Consider the following 7,500-nt stretch of genomic DNA (forward strand, 5'->3'; position numbering starts at 1 on the left):
AGAGGTGCTGAAACTCGGCCTGGATGTGTGTCTGTGCGCAGGGCATGAGTGCCTGGATGTTCTGAGAGGGGAGCAGGGATGAATGCTGGACCGAGGAGAGGTGCTGAAACTCGGCCTGGATGTGTGTCTGTGCGCAGGGCATGAGTGCCTGGATGCTGTGAGAGGGGAGCAGGGATGAATGCTGGACCGAGGAGAGGTGCTGAAACTCGGCCTGGGTGTGTGACTGTGCGCAGGGCATGAGTGCCTGGATGCTGTGAGAGGGGAGCAGGGATGAATGCCTGACCGAGGAGAGGTGCTGAAACTCGGCCTGGATGTGTCATTGCGCAGGGCATGAGTGCCTGGATGCTATGAGAGTGGAGCAGGGATGAATGCTGGACCGAGCAGAGGTGCTGAAACTCGGCCTGGATGTGTGTCTGTGCGCAGGGCATGAGTGCCTGGATGCTATGAGAGTGGAGCAGGGATGAATGCTGGACCGAGGAGAGGTGCTGAAACTCGGCCAGGATGTGTGTCTGTGCGCAGGGCATGAGTGCCTGGATGCTATGAGAGTGGAGCAGGGATGAATGCTGGACCGAGCAGAGGTGCTGAAACTCGGCCTGGATGTGTGTCTGTGCGCAGGGCATGAGTGCCTGGATGCTATGAGAGTGGAGCAGGGATGAATGCTGGACCGAGGAGAGGTGCTGAAACTCGGCCAGGATGTGTGTCTGTGCGCAGGGCATGAGTGCCTGGATGCTATGAGAGTGGAGCAGGGATGCATGCTGGACCGAGGAGAGGTGCTGAAACTCGGCCTGGATCTGTGTCTGTGACTGGACGTTATGAGAGGGGAGCAGGGATGAATTCCTGACCGAGGAGAGGTGCTGAAACTCGGCCTGGATGTGTCATTGCACAGGGCATGAGTGCCTGGATGTTCTGAGAGGGGAGCAGGGATGAATGCTGGACCGAGGAGAGGTGCTGAAACTCGGCCTGGATCTGTGTCTGTGACTGGACGTTATGAGAGGGGAGCAGGGATGAATTCCTGACCGAGGAGAGGTGCTGAAACTCGGCCTGGATGTGTCATTGCACAGGGCATGAGTGCCTGGATGTTCTGAGAGGGGAGCAGGGATGAATTCCTGACCGAGGAGAGGTGCTGAAACTAGGCCTGGATGTGTGTCATTGCGCAGGGCATGAGAGACTGGATGCTGTGAGAGGACAAAAGCCGTGAATGCTGTCCGAGCAGAGGTGCTGAAACTCGGCCTGGGTTCTGTTTGTCTGTGCGCAGGGCATGAGTGCCTGGACGTTATGAGAGGGGAGCAGGGATGATTGCCTGACCGAAGAGAGGTGCTGAAACTCGGCCTGGATGTGTGTCTCTGGGCCGGGCATGAGAGACTGGCTGTTGGGAGAGGACGGCAGCCATGAATACTGGACCGAGGAGAGGTGCTGAAACTCGGCCTGGATGTGTGTCTGTGGGCAGGGCATGAGAGACTGGCTGTTGGGAGAGGAAAGCAGCCATGAATGCTGTCCATGCAGAGGTGCTGAAACTCGGCCTGGATTTGTGTCTGTGGGCAGGGCACGAGAGCCTGGATGTTGGGCATGAATCCCAGTTCAGAAAAAGGACCTTTTCTGAAAGAAACACAGGAATCGCCTTCTTTTCCCGAGTTAAGACGAAATACGGATTTTTGTTAAAAAGTGATTTCCTTGGGCCAGAACAAGTTCAGACTCCTTAGTCCTTCATATATACATACATATATATCCATTCTAAGTAGGTTGCTTGCATAAACCTGCACAAACCCGGATAAATGGCCTCTTTTGGGATCAAAACACAGGAATCGCCTTCTTTTCCCGAGTTAAGACGAAATACGGATTTTTGTTAAAAAATGATTTCCTTGGGCCAGAACAAGTTCAGACTCCTTAGTCCTTCATATATACATAGAGATATATCCATTCTAAGTAAGTTCCATGCATAAACCTGCACAAACCCGGATAAATGGCCTCTTTTGGGATCAAAACACAGGAATCGCCTTCTTTTCCCGAGTTAAGACGAAATACGGATTTTTGTTAAAAAGTGATTTCCTTGGGCCAGAACAAGTTCAGACTCCTTAGTCCTTCATATATACATACATATATATCCATTCTAAGTAAGTTGCTTGCATAAACCTGCACAAACCCGGATAAATGGCCTCTTTTGGGATCAAAACACAGGAATCGCCTTCTTTTCCCGAGTTAAGACGAAATACGGATTTTTGTTAAAAAATGATTTCCTTGGGCCAGAACAAGTTCAGACTCCTTAGTCCTTCATATATACATAGAGATATATCCATTCTAAGTAAGTTCCATGCATAAACCTGCACAAACCCGGATAAATGGCCTCTTTTGGGATCAAAACACAGGAATCGCCTTCTTTTCCCGAGTTAAGACGAAATACGGATTTTTGTTAAAAAGTGATTTCCTTGGGCCAGAACAAGTTCAGACTCCTTAGTCCTTCATATATACATACATATATATCCATTCTAAGTAGGTTGCTTGCATAAACCTGCACAAACCCGGATAAATGGCCTCTTTTGGGATCAAAACACAGGAATCGCCTTCTTTTCCCGAGTTAAGACGAAATACGGATTTTTGTTAAAAAATGATTTCCTTGGGCCAGAACAAGTTCAGACTCCTTAGTCCTTCATATATACATAGAGATATATCCATTCTAAGTAAGTTCCATGCATAAACCTGCACAAACCCGGATAAATGGCCTCTTTTGGGATCAAAACACAGGAATCGCCTTCTTTTCCCGAGTTAAGACGAAATACGGATTTTTGTTAAAAAGTGATTTCCTTGGGCCAGAACAAGTTCAGACTCCTTAGTCCTTCATATATACATACATATATATCCATTCTAAGTAGGTTGCTTGCATAAACCTGCACAAACCCGGATAAATGGCCTCTTTTGGGATCAAAACACAGGAATCGCCTTCTTTTCCCGAGTTAAGACGAAATACGGATTTTTGTTAAAAAATGATTTCCTTGGGCCAGAACAAGTTCAGACTCCTTAGTCCTTCATATATACATAGAGATATATCCATTCTAAGTAAGTTCCATGCATAAACCTGCACAAACCCGGATAAATGGCCTCTTTTGGGATCAAAACACAGGAATCGCCTTCTTTTCCCGAGTTAAGACGAAATACGGATTTTTGTTAAAAAATGATTTCCTTGGGCCAGAACAAGTTCAGACTCCTTAGTCCTTCATATATACATAGAGATATATCCATTCTAAGTAAGTTCCATGCATAAACCTGCACAAACCCGGATAAATGGCCTCTTTTGAGATCAAAACACAGGAATCGCCTTCTTTTCCCGAGTTAAGACCAAATACGGATTTTTGTTAAAAAGTGATTTCCTTGGGCCAGAACAAGTTCAGACTCCTTAGTCCTTCATATATCCATTATAAGTAGGAACCATGCACACACCTCTTTAAATGACCTTTATCCCGGTTCAGAAAAACGCCAAAGTGTCAAAAAGTACCAGGGGCATGAAGCCCGGTTCAGAAAAACGTCAAAGTGTCAAAAAGTACCAGGGGCATGAAGCCCGGTTCAGAAAAACGTCAAAGTGTCAAAAAGTACCAGGGGCATGAAGCCCGGTTCAGAAAAACGTCAAAGTGTCAAAAAGTACCAGGGGCATGAAGCCCGGTTCAGAAAAACGTCAAAGTGTCAAAAAGTACCAGGGGCATGAAGCCCGGTTCAGAAAAACGTCAAAGTGTCAAAAAGTACCAGGGGCATGAAGCCCGGTTGAGAAATATTTTCTAAGTGCCAAAAAGTACCAGGGGTGAGAATCCCGGTTGAGAAAATTTTCTAAGTGCCACATAGTACCAGAGGTGAAAAAGTTTATAGTACCAGGGGTGATAAAGTTTGAAAAAATTTCTGTCAGACAACGGGAAAAGGGGACGATGGGCCGAGTCAGCCCAAGGCCCGCCCCTATTCTCCCACACGACGAGGTTATTAGCAGACGACGAAAACACCATCTGCACGATTTCAGAAACCCAGTTTTCGGAAAAATATCTGAGTACCAGACTGGGACGGTGAATTGATAATCCGAAAGATGACACTTTCCACGGCCTGAAATGATGGAGGAAGGGGGCAAAAGCTCCAGCCTGGCTCCTGGAGGAGGGGTCCAAAGGCAAGAACGTGTGTCCGAGGATGGGTGCAGGAGAGCGGATTCAAGGCGCGGCTGACCGCTAGAAGCTCCAGGCCGGTTCCTGGAAGATGGGAGGCCGACTTTGGCAGAGCATGAGTCCGAGGAAGGTGCTGGAGAGCGGATTCAAGGCGCGGCTGACCGCTGGAAGCTCCAGGCCGGTTCCTGGAAGATGTGAGGCCGACTTTGGCAGAGCATGAGTCCGAGGAAGGTGCTTGAGAGCGGATTCAAGGTGCGGCTGACCGCTAGAAGCTCCAGGCTGGTTCCTGGAAGATGTGAGGCCGACTTCGGCAGAGCATGAGTCCGAGGAAGGTGCTTGAGAGCGGATTCAAGGCGCGGCTGACCGCTAAAGGCTCCAGGCTGGTTCCTGGAAGACGGGAGGCCGGCCTGGAGGAGAATGTGTCCGAGGAAGGTGCTTGAGAGCGGATTCAAGGTGCGGCTGACCGCTGGAAGCTCCAGGCTGGTTCCTGGAAGATGTGAGGCCGACTTTGGCAGAGCATGAGTCCGAGGAAGGTGCTGGAGAGCGGATTCAAGGCGCGGCTGACCGCTAAAGGCTCCAGGCTGGTTCTTTGAAGATGTGAGGCCGGCCTGGAGGAGAATGTGTCCGAGGAAGGTGCTGGAGAGCGGATTCAAGGTGCGGCTGACCGCTGGAAGCTCCAGGCTGGTTCCTGGAAGATGTGAGGCCGACTTTGGCAGAGCATGAGTCCGAGGAAGGTGCTGGAGAGCGGATTCAAGGTGCGGCTGACCGCTAGAAGCTCCAGGCTGGTTCCTGGAAGACGGGAGGCCGACGTTGGCAGAGCATGAGTCCGAGGAAGGTGCTGGAGAGCGGATTCAAGGCGCGGCTGACCGCTGGAAGCTCCAGGCTGGTTCCTGGAAGATGGGAGGCCGACTTTGGCAGAGCATGAGTCCGAGGAAGGTGCTGGAGAGCGGATTCAAGGCGCGGCTGACCGCTGGAAGCTCCAGGCTGGTTCCTGGAAGATGGGAGGCCGACTTTGGCAGAGCATGAGTCCGAGGAAGGTGCTGGAGAGCGGATTCAAGGCGCGGCTGACCGCTGGAAGCTCCAGGCTGGTTCCTGGAAGATGGGAGGCCGACTTTGGCAGAGCATGAGTCCGAGGAAGGTGCTGGAGAGCGGATTCAAGGCTCGGCTGTCCGCTAGGAGCTCCAGGCTGGTTCTTTGAAGATGTGAGGCCGGCCTGGAGGAGAGTGTGTCCGAGATAGGTGCTGGAGAGCGGATTCAAGGCGCGGCTGACCGCTGGAAGCTCCAGGCTGGTTCCTGGAAGATGGGAGGCCGACTTTGGCAGAGCATGAGTCCGAGGAAGGTGCTGGAGAGCGGATTCAAGGCGCGGCTGACCGCTGGAAGCTCCAGGCTGGTTCCTGGAAGATGGGAGGCCGACTTTGGCAGAGCATGAGTCCGAGGAAGGTGCTGGAGAGCGGATTCAAGGCTCGGCTGTCCGCTGGGAGCTCCAGGCTGGTTCTTTGAAGATGTGAGGCCGGCCTGGAGGAGAATGAGTCCGAGGAAGGTGCTGGAGAGCGGATTCAAGGTGCGGCTGACCGCTGGAAGCTCCAGGCTGGTTCTTTGAAGATGTGAGGCCGGCCTGGAGGAGAGTGTGTCCGAGATAGGTGCTGGAGAGCGGATTCAAGGCGCGGCTGACCGCTGGAAGCTCCAGGCTGGTTCCTGGAAGATGGGAGGCCGACTTTGGCAGAGCATGAGTCCGAGGAAGGTGCTGGAGAGCGGATTCAAGGCGCGGCTGACCGCTGGAAGCTCCAGGCTGGTTCCTGGAAGATGGGAGGCCGACTTTGGCAGAGCATGAGTCCGAGGAAGGTGCTGGAGAGCGGATTCAAGGCTCGGCTGTCCGCTGGGAGCTCCAGGCTGGTTCTTTGAAGATGTGAGGCCGGCCTGGAGGAGAATGAGTCCGAGATAGGTGCTGGAGAGCGGATTCAAGGTGCGGCTGACCGCTGGAAGCTCCAGGCTGGTTCTTTGAAGATGTGAGGCCGGCCTGGAGGAGAATGAGTCCGAGATAGGTGCTGGAGAGCGGATTCAAGGTGCGGCTGACCGCTGGAAGCTCCAGGCTGGTTCTTTGAAGATGTGAGGCCGGCCTGGAGGAGAGTGTGTCCGAGATAGGTGCTGGAGAGCGGATTCAAGGCGCGGCTGACCGCTGGAAGCTCCAGGCTGGTTCCTGGAAGATGGGAGGCCGACTTTGGCAGAGCATGAGTCCGAGGAAGGTGCTGGAGAGCGGATTCAAGGCGCGGATGACCGCTGGAAGCTCCAGGCTGGTTCCTGGAAGATGGGAGGCCGACTTTGGCAGAGCATGAGTCCGAGAAAGGTGCTTGAGAGCGGATTCAAGGTGCGGCTGACCGCTAGAAGCTCCAGGCTGGTTCCTGGAAGATGGGAGGCCGACTTTGGCAGAGCTTGAGTCCGAGGAAGGTGCTGGAGAGCGGATTCAAGGTGCGGCTGACCGCTGGAAGCTCCAGGCTGGTTCCTGGAAGATGTGAGGCCGACTTTGGCAGAGCATGAGTCCGAGGAAGGTGCTTGAGAGCGGATTCAAGGTGCGGCTGACCGCTAGAAGCTCCAGGCTGGTTCCTGGAAGATGTGAGGCCGACTTTGGCAGAGCATGAGTCCGAGGAAGGTGCTGGAGAGCGGATTCAAGGCTCGGCTGTCCGCTAGGAGCTCCAGGCTGGTTCTTTGAAGATGTGAGGCCGGCCTGGAGGAGAGTGTGTCCGAGATAGGTGCTGGAGAGCGGATTCAAGGCGCGGCTGACCGCTGGAAGCTCCAGGCTGGTTCCTGGAAGATGGGAGGCCGACTTTGGCAGAGCATGAGTCCGAGGAAGGTGCTGGAGAGCGGATTCAAGGCGCGGATGACCGCTGGAAGCTCCAGGCTGGTTCCTGGAAGATGGGAGGCCGACTTTGGCAGAGCATGAGTCCGAGAAAGGTGCTTGAGAGCGGATTCAAGGTGCGGCTGACCGCTAGAAGCTCCAGGCTGGTTCCTGGAAGATGGGAGGCCGACTTTGGCAGAGCATGAGTCCGAGGAAGGTGCTGGAGAGCGGATTCAAGGTGCGGCTGACCGCTAGAAGCTCCAGGCTGGTTCCTGGAAGATGGGAGGCCGACTTTGGCAGAGCATGAGTCCGAGGAAGGTGCTGGAGAGCGGATTGGATGCTCGAGTGACCGCTGGAAGCTCCAGAACGTACATTAAAAAAAACTAAATTTTTATAGTACCAGGGGAGTAAAAAAAAATTTTTCTGTAGTACCAGGGGCACGAATGAGCAAAAAACGACAGTCACTAAGACAGGAGAAGGGGACGAAGGGCAGAGTCAGCCCAAGTCCCCTTCTCCCGTACGACAAGGTTATTA

This window comes from Odontesthes bonariensis, unplaced genomic scaffold (genome assembly GCF_027942865.1).
Source record: "Odontesthes bonariensis isolate fOdoBon6 unplaced genomic scaffold, fOdoBon6.hap1 scaffold_157, whole genome shotgun sequence".
NCBI classification, from domain to species: Eukaryota; Metazoa; Chordata; class Actinopteri; order Atheriniformes; family Atherinopsidae; genus Odontesthes; species Odontesthes bonariensis.